Consider the following 16,722-nt stretch of genomic DNA (forward strand, 5'->3'; position numbering starts at 1 on the left):
ACTAGGCAAGTCAGTTTAAGAACAAATTCTTGTTTTCCTACAATCATCTGCCTGTGTGTGAGGTGGAAGTGGTTCTGTTTGAGTCAAAGGTGGTAGGTCCTGTCCTCTAATGGCGATGGAAGGAATAGCAGCTAGTGATGGTAATTTATTACATGATAATAAACACTATTAACTCATCAAATAGAATATATACAATGATATATATTTTTTTAAAGCATAAATTAAAAACTATTTCTAAATAGATTGTTTCAATAATAAATCCTTAAAATGATTACCGGTATATAAGGACATGGTCACAGGAAACACTTTGTTCAGGTAGATTGATTATTAAAATAAAATAAATGGAGACAGGTATCTAAGGCATCTGAGTAAATAATAACATTACGTAGCTCTTAAGTAAGGACCTACATTCATAAACTATTCTGTAACGAGACTCGTATTTTAGTTGGATGACCGACCTAAAAGGTTTCTTCTATTACCGAAAACCTGGCGTGTGTTTTAAAGCATCTCAAAATATTCAGTCAGGTGTATCATCATCATGTTTCTTTCCATTGAGAATTGATAACATAACCATAATAAATATTATAAACATGTTGCATGACTTGGTATGCAGTGATGTCAGTGACAGGGGTTTACCCAGGTGGTTTACCAAATTACCAGGATGACATGCACTTCCTTTAGGGTCATCACCATCAGCAGAATGACATGCACTTCCTTTAGCATCATCACCATCAGGACTTTGCTAGAATCTACTGACACGGAGTCACCCATTGTATGCTATGTATTTTTTATTAGCTAAGCAATAAGTGGTAAATGCAATTTCAGTATATACAGGCTCTCTGTCCCACCTCGCAGGGCAAACAGAGAACTGACTTGTTCCTGACAAAGATATTATAATATACTGACAGAAGTCATTCCTGCTTCCGAGCCGGCCTGTCAGAGTAGAGACTGGGCGTGGTTTAAACTCACCCAGCCTATCGTTGATTGTTAGCGCCCGAGCTGGTCCCAGCCCCCTAAGCGCTTCAGCGGTCAGTCGTTGTAGTTGTGTAGAATATATATGCGCTCACACACTCAATACAGTTATCACAACACCTGGCTCCTGTTCTCTAACAAAAGACTGTTTGTTCTCGCAACACTACGTTCTGAATGTGCCCCCACAACTCATTGCACAGGTCCTGTCTTCATGTTATTCTGTATTTTTTCCATCACGAGAAAGGCCCATGGCCCTGAAACTGTTAACGATGTCTCAAGTCAGCTATGTTGCATAACACATACACCCACACAAGCCAACAGCAAATAATATTCCATCACATATGATATGGTAACGGGCTATAGTGTACAACACAGAACCTCACAATAGCTTCATTTTAATTTACTAATGTCTTTGATCTTGCCCATCTCTATGAAGTCTGTAGGATTCCGTGCAGGAGGCGTGGCTAGAAGACACCTGGTCACCCAGGGAACCAATGATGAGTGTCACATGGTCCACCTTCACAAAGTGGATGTGAACCATCATACCGACCAGGAAGATGATTATGACACTGGAGAGAACGGCTGTGTTCTGGAATGAAGTAGAGAAATTGATGTTGAACTAATTGAACTGTACAAGGTCACACCAGTAAGAGACATTTAGGCATATTTAACATATAGCATGTATCATATATATTTCTATGCATACGTCTGAGTCAACTAGTTTAGTGGTCACCAACTGTGGCTCTGGAGAGCTACTGGTGTTGTGGGCTTTTGTTCTATCCCAGCACTGACACACCTGATTCAACTACACAACATCGGATGCAGTTGGTTGAAACAGATTGTTAGTGTCGGGCAAGAACAAAAGCCTGCACTCCCAGGAGATCTCCAAGAGCAGGATTGTTGACCACTGATGCACGTGCCAGTAGGTATCGAGGAGGAGTCCCAAATGGCCCTATTCCATATACAGTGTAGTTCTTTTTGGTCCAAAGTAGTACACTGTACAGGGAATATGGTGGCATTTGGGACTGACACCGCCCTAGTGTCCTTACCTCAGTAAATCAGAATATGTGTAGGCAGATAGACAAACAGCACGCCATCATTCTGCCTATGGAGACTTTAGTGGAGCTGACTGTGAACTCCCTGCTAAAAAACCCGAGTGACTTTGACACTCCAGAGAGATCAATTACGGCTGGAGCGATATCTAACCATTTCCAAACTACTGTAGGCTAGCTGTAACGTCTTCAGATAGCAGTGAGATAACATTACTAGCTAGCTAACAATGTGCAGACAGAAAAAAATATATATATATATTAAAACGAACATATTGTATGGATCCGGAATGGCATGCACTTCCTTTAACTAAGTATTGATTATTGGACAATATCGATTTGAAAACCTCTGACTTACCTAGCCAGCTAACAAACTACAAACATTGAGTTGCATAGTGAGTTGAGTTGCATACTGGGGAATGTAGTCATGTTATTGATACATTAAAGCGATTCAAAGCAACAACTCTACTGGTATTACTACATTTCCCAGAATGCCATGCGCGGTGTAACTTTTAACCTCTGGATCAAAACAAGCCGATGAGCTGATGAAACTGGGAACAACATCGAATGAAATCTAGCTGTCGGGCAGCGAAATTATATAACGAATGTATACATAATAACGGTGTCTTTGTGCTGAATTAAGTTGCGCTGGATGCCATGTTTTCTATTAAAATATAATAGCGTTTTTCCTCTGTAGAAGCAACGGTTTAGGTTACGGGAACAGCCGTCGTCCATTTTTTTTGTTTTTCGACGAAGGATTTTGTTGATGGTTTTAGTGCTTGAGAAATTTGGTCGTTTGAGTTGATGTGGAGTAACTGAAAAATACGCGAGTGTCATCTTTTGTTATAAAGCGGATTTGTTGACGTTTTGACACTGTTACCGTTGCCTATTTCTGCTGTCAAATTTGCTTCGCCAACAACAACAACAACAACAGCTAACCGTACAGTAGGCTAACTAGCAGTAGCAAGATAATTACAATGTTGTTGCTGATTGACAGCTAACGATTACTTGCATGTGGGGCTTGTAGGAGAGCTGCATGTCTGGACATGTATGTAGGAAGTCGTTGTTGTGATTGTTTTGCTGACTGACAGGCACTTTGATGACATATGGCTTTGTCAAAGTGACCTCTCACAGTTCATATTACATGTCCATCTGCTAAGTGTTAGAAGAGGGTGTATATAAGAGACACCTCTACCAGAAAAAACAACCACATAATACGCTAGAGAAGAATACATGTAAATCTTTAACACTATAGAATATAGTCATAAACATATTTCCAAGCAGTTTGGTTTCGCAGTGCAGTTTTAGACTAATCGGGTTCAGGTTATCGACAGAAAGGTGCACTTGTTAGCAGTAGCATACTGAAGCGATCATTATGAGTGGTCAAGGTCCGTCGGTAGATAAAGGGATGAACACCATCCTGGTGTGTCAGGAGAGCTACGCCTGCGGTGGCTCAGATGAGGCCGCCTTTGAATGCGACGAGTGCGGCAGCCTGCAGTGCGTCCGCTGCGAGCTGGAGCTCCATCGTCAGGAACGCATGAGGAACCATGACCGTGTCCGCATCGCCCCGGGACACGTTCCATTCTGTGACTCTTGTAAGGGCGACAGCAGCGGGTGTGGGGTGAACGGGGCAGGCTGAGGGCGGTGGTGCGCTGCCAGGGCTGTAAAATCAACCTGTGTCTGGATTGCCAGAAGCGGACCCATAGCGGGGTAAACAAGAGGAAGCACCCCGTGACCCCCTACCCTCCTCCCGGTCAAGTCCAGGATAGTAGCCTGGAGGCTGGGGATGGAGGGGAGATGGAGGCCCTCAAGGCAAAACTAGAGAAGGTGCGCAGCTTCTTACTGGTGGATGCGAAGGAGGAGATGCAGGTGAGTTATATCGTTATGACCTGGGGTACATCTCAAATGGCTTCCTACTCCCTATATAGTGGTACTACTATAGACCAGGGCCCTATTCCCTATATAGTGGTACTACTATAGACCAGAGCCCTATTCCCTATATAGTGTACTACTATAGACCAGAGCCCTATTCCCTATATAGTGTACTACTATAGACCAGGGCCCTATTCCCTATATAGTGGTACTACTATAGACCAGGGCCCTATTCCCTATATAGTGTACTACTATAGACCAGAGCCCTATTCCCTATATAGGGCACTACTTTAGACCAGAGCCCTATTCCCTATATAGGGCACTACTTTTGACCAGAACCCACTATAGATTAGTGTTCCATTTGGGATGTAGACATATTACGATCCAGGTATTGAAACAACACCCATAGAAACCACGTATCCGTAGCCACGAACCCCTAGGGACGTTTTAGATCTGAAAGCCAGTCTGTATGAGCCAGTCTACAATGGACAGGCTTCCTGTACGGAAGGCCAAGGAGAAATCGACCCGGACTGCAGGCAGTCTAAGCAAATACAGGTTAACAATACCTAGGCTGCATCCCAAATAGCACCGTATTGCCTATAAAGTGCAGTACTTTTTGATCAGAGACCTATGATAGTGCACTACCTTTGACAATATGTCTATGGGTCAAAGGTAGGTCACTAAATGAGAAGTACGCTGTGCTCTATTACCTCGGTTGGTGATTAAACTAGCTCACCCCAGGCTCTGTTGTCTTTCCCCTGTAGTTGAAGGATGAGGAAGCCTTTGTGAGCCGGCTGGACTGTAGACCTGAGGAACTCCTCAAGGTCGTGTCTATCTTCGGGAACACAGGGGAGGGGAAGTCCCACACACTGAACCATACCTTCTTCCTGGGGCGGGAGGTGTTCCAGACGTCCCCCACCCAGGAGTCATGTACCGTGGGGGTTTGGGCTGCCATGGATCCCATCCACAGAGTGGTGGTGATCGACACAGAGGGACTGCTGGGGGCAGGTGAGGAGGAGAGAGGGGCAATGACACGAATGTTGCTAAATGTCAGCAGCTGTGACATTTTTATTTACGCAATTGACACCGATTTAATCTGCTATCATATCAAATAAAGATAACGGTGGGAGCAATAACCAGTCAGGAGGCATCTACTAACACGGCCTCTTCCTCTCTATTGGCCACCCAGGATCCAATCAGGGCCAGCGCACCCGGCTGCTCCTCAAAGTCCTAGCCGTCTCCGACCTCATCATCTACCGTACCCACGCCGACCGTCTCCACGACGACCTGTTCAAGTTCCTAGGCGACGCGTCGGACGCCTATCTGAAGCACTTCACCAGGGAGCTGAAGGCCACTACGGCCCGGTGTGGCCTGGACGTCCCTCTGTCCACTCTGGGACCAGCTGTTATTATCTTCCACGAGACCGTCCACACCAAGCTACTGGGCTCAGGTACAGGGTTGGCATTGCCAGGCTTATCAAGAGGTGAAGGTACTATTGGATGAAAACCTAAACCGTGGCTCTTGTGGAAACAGTTCATATAAGGAATTCAGTCAATGGAAATAAATTCATTAGGCCTTAATCTATGTATGTCACATGACTGGGAATACAGATCTACATCTGTTGGTCACAGATCCCTTAAAGAAAAGGTAGGGGTGTGGATCAGAAGACCAGTCAGTATCTGGTCTGACCACCATTTACCTCATGCAGTGTGACACATCTCCTTCGCATAGAGTTGATCTCCTTTGCATAGAGTTGATCAGGCTGTTGATTGTGGCCTGTGGAATGTTGTCCCACTCCTCTTCAATGGCTGTGCGAAGTTGCTGGATATTGGCGGCAGCGTAGATAGGAGTTTGTTGTTCCATCGGTCAGAACCTAAACATTTGGTGAGGCTGCCCTTCAGCCCCTACGGTCCTGGCCTGGTGAGGCTGTCTTCAGCCCCTACGGTCCTGGCCTGGTGAGGCTGTCTTCAGCCCCTACGGTCCTGGCCTGGTGAGGCTGTCTTCAGCCCCTACGGTCCTGGCCTGGTGAGGCTGTCTTCAGCCCCTACGGTCCTGGCCTGGTGAGGCTGTCTTCAGCCCCTATGGTCCTGGCCTGGGCTGTCTTCAGTCCCCTGGTGAGGCTGTCTTCAGTCCCTATGGTCCTGGCCTGGTGAGGCTGTCTTCAGTCCCAATGGTCCTGGCTTGGTGAGGCTGTCTTCAGTCCCAATGGTCCTGGCTTGGTGAGGCTGTCTTCAGTCCCAATGGTCCTGGCCTGGTGAGGCTGTCTTCAGTCCCAATGGTCCTGGCCTGGTGAGGCTGTCTTCAGTCCCAACGGTCCTGGCCTGGTGAGGCTGTCTTCAGCCCCTACGGTCCTGGCCTGGTGAGGCTGTCTTCAGCCCCTACGGTCCTGGCCTGGTGAGGCTGTCTTCAGCCCCAATGGTCCTGGCCTGGTGAGGCTGTCTTCAGTCCCAATGGTCCTGGCTTGGTGAGGCTGTCTTCAGTCCCAATGGTCCCTGGTGAGGCTGTCTTCAGTCCCAATGGTCCTGGCCTGGTGAGGCTGTCTTCCTACGGTCCTGGTCCCAATGGTCCTGGCCTGGTGAGGCTGTCTTCAGCCCCTACGGTCCTGGCCTGGTGAGGCTGTCTTCAGTCCCTACGGTCCTGGCCTGGTGAGGCTGTCTTCAGTCCCAATGGTCCTGGCCTGGTGAGGCTGTCTTCAGTCCCAATGGTCCTGGCCTGGTGAGGCTGTCTTCAGTCCCAATGGTCCCTGACGGTCCTGGCCTGGTGAGGCTGTCTTCAGTCCCAACGGTCCTGGCCTGGTGAGGCTGTCTTCAGTCCCAATGGTCCTGGCCTGGTGAGGCTGTCTTCAGCCCCAACGGTCCTGGCCTGGTGAGGCTGTCTTCAGCCCCTACGGTCCTGGCCTGGTGAGGCTGTCTTCAGTCCCAATGGTCCTGGCCTGGTGAGGCTGTCTTCAGTCCCCCAATGGTCCTGGCCTGGTGAGGCTGTCTTCAGTCCCAATGGTCCTGGCCTGGTGAGGCTGTCTTCAGCCCCATGGTCCCTTCAGCCCCTATGGTCCTGGCCTGGTGAGGCTGTCTTCAGCCCCTATGGTCCTGGCCTGGTGAGGCTGTCTTCAGTCCCAAAGGTCCTGGCTTGGTGAGGCTGTCTTCAGCCCCTATGGTCCTGGCCTGGTGAGGCTGTCTTCAGCCCCTATGGTCCTGGCCTGGTGAGGGTCCTGGCCTGGTGAGGCTGTCTTCAGCCCCAATGGTCCTGGCCTGGTGAGGCTGTCTTCATGGTCCCTTGGTGAGGCTGTCTTCACGGTCCTGGCCTGGTGAGGCTGTCTTCAGCCCCTATGGTCCTGGCCTGGTGAGGCTGTCTTCAGCCCCTATGGTCCTGGCCTGGTGAGGCTGTCTTCAGTCCCAATGGTCCTGGCCTGGTGAGGCTGTCTTCAGCCCCTATGGTCCTGGCCTGGTGAGGCTGTCTTCAGCCCCTATGGTCCTGGCCTGGTGAGGCTGTCTTCAGCCCCTATGGTCCTGGCCTGGTGAGGCTGTCTTCAGCCCCTATGGTCCTGGCTGGCCTGGTGAGGCTGTCTTCAGCCCAACGGTCCTGGCTTGGTGAGGCTGTCTTCAGCCCCTACGGTCCTGGCCTGGTGAGGCTGTCTTCAGCCCCTACGGTCCTGGCCTGGTGAGGCTGTCTTCAGCCTCCCGGAGGATCTGATGCCCTCAGAAACTGTAAAGATTATTAAATAAAGATCTTAAGACACCTTTTTAGCCTTTTACTGAGTATAGATCATATAGAATAAGTTTTTTTAAACTATCTATACTATTATCTATTTTATTGTTGTTTGACTATTTTCATCTTTCATTTAGAAAATGTTTTGTTTTAATCTTTCTCATCTTGTATTATTTTAATAGTTAAGTCCTTGAAATGCCTGTAAGAAGGCTGTCTTTATAAATGATGTAGGAGGACAGGGTTTGATTTGATTTAGGAGGACAGGGTTTGATTTGATTTAGGAGGACAGGGTTGGGCCTGAGACAGAGATATAGGCCGTAGTAGGGTTGTCCTCAAGCCTTTTCATTTTAGAAAGTGGAAATAACATGTCATTCTGGTAGTCACCTGTAGCTAATGTCTTTTCAGTCCCCCTATCTCCTCTCCTGGTGATATATATCTCTCTCCTCCCTCTATATCTACGGTCCTCGGTCAACCCATCAGAGTCTGAGGCGTCTGCTTCAGGAGCGTTTCAGAAAGCCTTTTCTACGGTCCTCCATCCAGTACCGCGGGACTCGAACCTCAGCCCCGACAGACGGTCCTGGCGTAGTCTGGGAGCTGTCTTCAGCCCCTACGGTCCTCCTGGTTATATACAGAGCCCTGTCTTCAGCCTCCCGGAGGATCAGGTTGATGTTTATTGTCAGAATCTTGTAGGCAGCAAAGATTGCGAAATTCAAATAAAGATCTTAAGACACCTTTTTAGCCTGATTTTAAACCTTTACTGAGACAACCCCCTACACAATATAATAGATCATATAGAATAAGTTTTTTTAAACTATCTATACTATTATCTATTTTATTGTTGTTTAGGTTTAAAACAACATTCATACACCAACATTCATGACAATAAATTTCATTTGTGAAAATGACTAGCTGTTTTAATCTTTCTCATCTTGTATTATTTTGGGAATCCCAGAAGAGCAGTTAAGCTCTTTCTTTGATGAATACTTCACCTGCTCCAGTATCTGTCTCAGCTGTGGGTGAGTTCTCTGTAAGAAATCTGCTCTCTGTGTTTCTGTCTGTGTTCAGTTATCTCTCTGTCTGTAGGAGTTACAGGGTTTGATCTGTGTTCAGTTATGATTCTGTCTCAGTGTTCAGTTATCTCTCTGTCTTTAGGAGGACAGTTATCTCTCTGTCTCAGAGAGTTATCTCTCTGTCTCAGTGTTCAGTTATCTCTTCTCAGTGTTCAGTTATCTCTCTGTCTCTCTGTCTTTCTGTCTCAGTGGAGTTATCTCATGTCATTCAGTGTTCAGGAATGGTAGTCACCTGTAGCTAATGTCTTTGTCAGGTCTCTCTTTCTCTCTCCCCTATCTCCCTCTCCTCAGGTCTGGCTGTAATGAACAGTATAACTCTCTTCCTGTCAGGTCCTGAACAGTACAGTACCTCTTCCTGTCAGGTCTCTCCAGACAACCCATCCAGAGTCTGCAGAGCGTCTGCTTCAGGTCTGGCTGTTTCAGAAAGCTGGGTCTGGCTTTGAACCAGTAACAAAGGCCTTCAGCTCCATCCAGTACCTCTTCCTGTCAGGTCTGACTAATGAACCAGTAACAAACCCCTGTCAGGTCTGACTGTGTCAGCGGTCTCCTGCGTCAGGTCTGACTGAGCAACAGTTAGATAACAAACACTCTTCCTGTCAGGTCCACTGTTCTGCAAACCTCTTCCTGTCGTGACTGTAATGAACAGAGCCCTGCAGGTCTGGCTGTAATGAACAGTACAGTAACAAACCTCTTCCTGTCAGGTCTGGGTATGTGTGTCTGTGTAATGAACAGTGTAACAAACCTCTTCCTGTCAGGTGTGTGTACAGTAACAAACCTCTTCCTGTCAGGTCTGTCTGTAATGAACAGTGTTCTTATGTGTCAATGAACAGTACAGTAACAAACCTCTTCCTGTCTGTAATGAACAGTACAGTAACAAATCTTTGCCCTGTAATGAACAGCAGTAACAAACCTCTTCCTGTCAGGATGCTGTAATGAACAGTAAAGTCAAAATTGACTATATTGTCTTCATTTAGGGTTAGGCATTAGGGCAACAGTACAGTAACAAAATCTGATTTTAAACCAGTAACAAACCTCTTCCTGTCAGGTCTGGCTGTGTGAACACTGACAACCCTTAATGTCAGGTCGCATTTCCCAAACTCAGGACCCCAAGAGGTGCACATTTTGGTTTGAACCCCCCTTACACAGCTGATTCAAATAATCAACTCCTCATCAAGCTTTGGTAACGTGAATCAGCTTCCTGTCAGGTCTGGCTGTGTGAACAGTACAGTAAAAACGTCTTCCCTCTTGGGGTGAACAGTGGGTAAAATCAGGTCTGGCTGTGTGAACAGTACAAACCTCTTGGTCTTGTCAGTCAGGTCTGGTTACAGTAACAAACCTCTTCCTGTCAGGTCTTAAAACCTCTTCCTGTCAGGTCTGACTATAATGAACAGTACAGTAACAAACCTCTTACACCAACATTCATGACAATAAATGCCAACCTGTGTGCAGTCTGACTGTGTGTGTGTGAGTGTTTTGTGAATAATGAATGAAAGCTGTTTTAACACCTGTGACAAAGCCTCTTCCTCTCCCTTCTAGGCCCTGAGTGAGCGTAACAAACCTTCCTGTCAGTGGGGATATCCCAGAAGAGCACCTGGCCAGTAGCTCTTTCTTCCCTGACAAATACTTCACCTGCTCCAGTATCTGTCTCAGCTGTGGGTGAGTAACAAACCTCTTCTGTCTGTGTTCAGTTATCTCTTCTGTCTGTGTTCAGTTATCTCTCTGTCTGTGTTCAGTTATCTCTCTGTCTGTGTTCAGTTATCTCTCCTGTCAGGTGGGTCTGACTGTAATGAACAGTACAGTAACAAACCTCTTCCTGTCTCAGTGTTCAGTTAACAAACCTCTTCCTGTCTCAGTGTTCAGTTATCTTCTGTCAGGTCTGGTGTTGAACAGTTATCTCTCTGTCTCAGTGTTCAGTTATCTCTCCTGTCTCAGTGTTCAGTTATCTCTTCTGTCTCAGTGTTCAGTTATCTCTTCTGTCTCAGTGTTGAACAGTTATCTCTCTGTCTCAGTGTTCAGTTATCTCTGTCTGTCTGACTGTTCAGTACAGTAACAAACCTCTTCCTGTCAGGTCTGGCTGTGTGAACAGTACAGTAACAAAGTCTTCTGTCTCTGCTGTAATCAGTACAGTAACAAACCTCTTCCTGTCAGGTCTGGCTGTAATGAACAGTACAGTAATAAACCTCTTCCTGTCAGGTCTGCTGTAATGAACAGTACAGTAACAAACCTCTTCCTGTCAGTGTTCAGTTAACAAACCTCTTCCTGTCTGAACAGTACAGTAACAAACCTCTTCCTGTCAGGTCTGGCTGTAATGAACAGTACAGTAACAAACCTCTTCCTGTCAGGTCTGGCTGTAATGAACAGTACAGTAACAAACCTCTTCCTGTCAGGTCTGACTGTAATGAACAGTACAGTAACAAACCTCTTCCTGCTGTAATGAACAGTACAGTAACAAACCTCTTCCTGTCAGGTCTGACTGTAATGAACAGTACAGTAACAAACCTCTTCCTGTCAGGTCTGACTGTAATGAACAGTACAGTAACAAACCTCTTCCTGTCAGGTCTGACTGTAATGAACAGTACAGTAACAAACCTCTTCCTGTCAGGTCTGGCTGTAATGAACAGTACAGTAACAAACCTCTTCCTGTCAGGTCTGGCTGTAATGAACAGTACAGTAACAAACCTCTTCCTGTCAGGTCTGGCTGTAATGAACAGTACAGTAACAAACCTCTTCCTGTCAGGTCTGGCTGTAATGAACAGTACAGTAACAAACCTCTTCCTGTCAGGTCAGCTGTAATGAACAGTACAGTAACAAACCTCTTCCTGTCAGGTCTCTGTAATGTACAGTAACAAACCTCTTCCTGTCAGGTCTGGCTGTAATGAACAGTACAGTAACAAACCTCTTCCTGTCAGGTCTGGCTGTAATGAACAGTACACAGTACAGTAACAAACCTCTTCCTGTCAGGTCTGCTGTAATGAACAGTACAGTAACAAACCTCTTCCTGTCAGGTCTGGCTGTGTGAACAGTACAGTAACAAACCTCTTCCTGTCAGGTCTGGCTGTGTGAACAGTACAGTAACAAACCTCTTCCTGTCAGGTCTGGCTGTGTGAACAGTACAGTAACAAACCTCTTCCTGTCAGGTCTGGCTGTAATGAACAGTACAGTAACAAACCTCTTCCTGTCAGGTCTGGCTGTAATGAACAGTACAGTAACAAACCTCTTCCTGTCAGGTCTGGCTGTAATGAACAGTACAGTAACAAACCTCTTCCTGTCAGGTCTGGCTGTAATCAGTACAGTAACAAACCTCTTCCTGTCAGGTCTGGCTGTAATGAACAGTACAGTAACAAACCTCTTCCTGTCAGGTCTGACTGTAATGAACAGTACAGTAACAAACCTCTTCCTGTCAGGTCTGACTGTAATGAACAGTACAGTAACAAACCTCTTCCTGTCAGGTCTGACTGTAATGAACAGTACAGTAACAAACCTCTTCCTGTCAGGTCTGGCTGTAATGAACAGTACAGTAACAAACCTCTTCCTGTCAGGTCTCTAATGAACTACAGTAACAAACCTCTTCCTGTCAGGTCTGACTGTAATGAACAGTACAGTAACAAACCTCTTCCTGTCAGGTCTGGCTGTAATGAACAGTACAGTAACAAACCTCTTCCTGTCAGGTCTGGCTGTAATGAACAGTACAGTAACAAACCTCTTCCTGTCAGGTCTGGCTGTAATGAACAGTACAGTAACAAACCTCTTCCTGTCAGGTCTGGCTGTAATGAACAGTACAGTAACAAACCTCTTCCTGTCAGGTCTGGCTGTAATGAACAGTACAGTAACAAACCTCTTCCTGTCAGGTCTGACTGTAATGAACAGTACAGTAACAAACCTCTTCCTGTCAGGTCTGGCTGTAATGAACAGTACAGTAACAAACCTCTTCCTGTCAGGTCTGACTGTAATGAACAGTACAGTAACAAACCTCTTCCTGTCAGGTCTGGCTGTGTGAACAGTACAGTAACAAACCTCTTCCTGTCAGGTCTGGCTGTAATGAACAGTACAGTAACAAACCTCTTCCACTCAGGTCTGACTGTAATGAACAGTACAGTAACAAACCTCTTCCTGTCAGGTCTGACTGTAATGAACAGTACAGTAATAAACCACTTCCTGTCAGGTCTGGCTGTGTGAACAGTACAGTAACAAACCTCTTCCTGTCAGGTCTGGCTGTAATGAACAGTACAGTAACAAACCTCTTCCTGTCAGGTCTGGCTGTGTGAACAGTACAGTAACAAACCTCTTCCTGTCAGGTCTGGCTGTAATGAACAGTACAGTAACAAACCTCTTCCTGTCAGGTCTGACTGTGTGAACAGTACAGTAACAAACCTCTTCCTGTCAGGTCTGGCTGTGTGAACAGTATGAACCATCTGAAAGAGGAAGTGGATCACGAGGCTAAACACCGCTGTCGCTACACTGCTCAATACGACAACCGCATCTACACCTGTAAAGTAGGAACACAGACAGACAGTCTCACTCACTCACTCAATCAATCAATCAATCAATCACTCACTCACTCACTCACTCACTCACTCACTCACTCACTCACTCACTCACTCACTCACTCACTCACTCACACACACACACACACACACACACACACACACACACACACACACACACACACACACACACACACACACACACACACACACACACACACACACACACACACACACACACACACACACACACACACACACACACACACACACACACGCGGCTTTGTCTGAGCACGTGCTCTCTGCTCCTCAGGCGTGTTATGAGGGAGGGAAGGAGGTGATTGTGATTCCCAAGACGACAGCCTCCTCTGACTCTCCCTGGTTTGGTCTGGCCACGTACGCCTGGTCTGGGTGAGTCCTGAACACGTAGAACTCCTCATTATAATATCCTGTTCTGATGTCACAGTGAGTATATACAGTGCCTTGCGAAAGTATTCGGCCCCCTTGAACTTTGCGACCTTTTGCCACATTTCAGGCTTCAAACATAAAGATATAAAACTGTATTTGTTTGTGAAGAATCAACAACAAGTGGGACACAATCATGAAGTGGACGACATTTATTGGATATTTCAAACTTTTTTAACAAATCAAAAACTGAAAAATTGGGCGTGCAAAATTATTCAGCCCCTTTACTTTCAGTGCAGCAAACTCTCTCCAGAAGTTCAGTGAGGATCTCTGAATGATCCAATGTTGACCTAAATGACTAATGATGATAAATACAATCCACCTGTGTGTAATCAAGTCTCCGTATAAATGCACCTGCACTGTGATAGTCTCAGAGGTCCATTAAAAGCGCAGAGAGCATCATGAAGAACAAGGAACACACCAGGCAGGTCCGAGATACTGTTGTGAAGAAGTTTAAAGCCGGATTTGGATACAAAAAGATTTCCCAAGCTTTAAACATCCCAAGGAGCACTGTGCAAGCGATAATATTGAAATGGAAGGAGTATCAGACCACTGCAAATCTACCAAGACCTGGCCGTCCCTCTGAACTTTCAGCTCATACAAGGAGAAGACTGATCAGAGATGCAGCCAAGAGGCCCATGATCACTCTGGATGAACTGCAGAGATCTACAGCTGAGGTGGGAGACTCTGTCCATAGGACAACAATCAGTCGTATATTGCACAAATCTGGTCTTTATGGAAGAGTGGCAAGAAGAAAGCCATTTCTTAAAGATATCCATAAAAAGTGTAGTTTAAAGTTTGCCACAAGCCACCTGGGAGACACACCAAACATGTGGAAGAAGGTGCTCTGGTCAGATGAAACCAAAATTGAACTTTTTGGCAACAATGCAAACGTTATGTTTGGCGTAAAAGCAACACAGCTCATCACCCTGACCACACCATACCCACTGTCAAACATGGTGGTGGCAGCATCATGGTTTGGGCCTGCTTTTCTTCAGCAGGGACAGGAAGATGGTTAAAATTGATGGGAAGATGGATGGAGCCAAATACAGGACCATTCTGGAAGAAAACCTGATGGAGTCTGCAAAAGACCTGAGACTGGGACGGAGATTTGTCTTCCAACAAGACAATGATCCAAAACATAAAGCAAAATCTACAATGGAATGGTTCAAAAATAAACATATCCAGGTGTTAGAATGGCCAAGTCAAAGTCCAGACCTGAATCCAATCGAGAATCTGGAAAGAACTGAAAACTGCTGTTCACAAATGCTCTCCATCCAACCTCACTGAGATCGAGCTGTTTTGCAAGGAGGAATGGGAAAAAATTTCAGTCTCTCGATGTGCAAAACTGATAGAGACATACCCCAAGCGACTTACAGCTGTAATCGCAGCAAAAGGTGGCGCTACAAAGTATTAACTTAAGGGGGCTGAATAATTTTGCACGCCCAATTCTTTAGTTTTTGATTTGTTAAAAAAGTTTGAAATATCAAATAAATGTCGTTCCACTTCATGATTGTGTCCCACTTGTTGTTGATTCTTCCCAAAAAAATACAGTTTTATATCTTTGTTTGAAGCCTGAAATGTGGCAAAAGGTCGCAAAGTTCAAGGGGGCTGAATACTTTCGCAAGGCACTGTAATACCCATAAACTGATGTCATAGTGAGTATATAATACTCATAAAACATAGTGAGTATATAATACTCATAAAACATAGCGAGTATATAATACTCATAAAACATAGTGAGTATATAATACTCATAAAGCATAGTGAGTATATAATACTCATAAAACATAGTGAGTATATAATACTAAAACATAAACTGATGTCATAGTGATATAATACTCATAAAACATAAAGTGAGTATATAATACTCATAAAACATAGTGAGTATATAATACTCATAAAACATAGTGAGTATATAATACTCATAAAACATAGTGAGTATATAATACTCATAAAACATAGTGAGTATATAATACTCATAAAACATAGTGAGTATATAATACTCATAAAACATAGTGAGTATATAATACTCATAAAACATAGTGAGTATATAATACTCATAAAACATAGTGAGTATATAATACTCATAAAACATAGTGAGTATATAATACTCATAAAACATAGTGAGTATATAATACTCATAAAACATAGTGAGTATATAATACTCATAAAACATAAACTGATGTCAGTGAGTATATAATACTCATAAATAAAGTATATAATACTCATAAAACATAGTGAGTATATAATACTCATAAAACATAGTGAGCATATAATACTCATAAAACATAGTGAGTATATAATACTATAAAACATAGTGAGTATATAATACTCATAAAACATAGTGAGTATATAATACTAAAACATAAACTGATGTCATAGTGAGTATATAATACTCATAAAACATAGTGAGCATATAATAATCATAAAATGTCATAGTGAGTATATAATACTCATAAAACATAGTGAGTATATAATACTCATAAACTGATGTCATAGTGAGTATATAATACTCATAAAACATAGTGAGTATCATAAGTGACTCATAAAACTGAGTATATAATACTCATAAAACATAGTGAGTATATAATACTCATAAACTGATGTCATAGTGAGTATATAATACTCATAAACTGATGTCATAGTGAGTATATAATACTCATAAAACATAGTGAGTATATAATACTGATAAAACATAGTGAGTATATAATACTCATAAAACATAGTGAGTATATAATACTCATAAAACATAAAACATAAAACATAGTATATAATACTCATAAAACATAGTGAGTATATAATACTCATAAAACATAGTGAGTATATAATACTCATAAAACATAGTGAGTATATAATACTCATAAAACATAGTGAGTATATAATACTCATAAACTGATGTCATAGTGAGTATATAATACTCATAAAACATAGTGAGTATATAATACTCATAAACTGATGTCATAGTGAGTATATAATACTCATAAAACATAGTGAGTATATAATACTCATAAAACATAGTGAGTATATAATACTCATAAAACATAGTGAGTATATAATACTCATAAAACATAGTGAGTATATAATACTCATAAAATGTCATAG

General features: G+C 44.0%; 2 long non-coding RNA genes and 1 pseudogene across 2 annotated transcripts; 2 read left to right on the forward strand and 1 right to left on the reverse strand.

The window, feature by feature from the left end:
- Nucleotides 1-770: 770 nt before the first annotated feature.
- On the reverse strand, nucleotides 771-2,422 carry LOC135529649 (uncharacterized). Its single transcript, XR_010453744.1, has 2 exons — nucleotides 2,380-2,422; nucleotides 771-1,561 (listed from the first exon to the last, which is right to left on the reverse strand). It is a non-coding gene; the product is annotated as an uncharacterized LOC135529649 (long non-coding RNA).
- Nucleotides 2,423-2,532: 110 nt separating this feature from the next.
- Nucleotides 2,533-16,722, forward strand: part of LOC135529647 (zinc finger FYVE domain-containing protein 1-like) — a 35,284-nt pseudogene continuing 21,094 nt past the window's right edge.
- Nucleotides 10,240-13,720, forward strand: LOC135529648 (uncharacterized). The gene is made up of 3 exons (XR_010453743.1): nucleotides 10,240-10,324; nucleotides 13,053-13,161; nucleotides 13,466-13,720. It is a non-coding gene; the product is annotated as an uncharacterized LOC135529648 (long non-coding RNA).

Source organism: Oncorhynchus masou, unplaced genomic scaffold (assembly GCF_036934945.1).
Source record: "Oncorhynchus masou masou isolate Uvic2021 unplaced genomic scaffold, UVic_Omas_1.1 unplaced_scaffold_1196, whole genome shotgun sequence".
Classification (NCBI taxonomy): domain Eukaryota; kingdom Metazoa; phylum Chordata; class Actinopteri; order Salmoniformes; family Salmonidae; genus Oncorhynchus; species Oncorhynchus masou.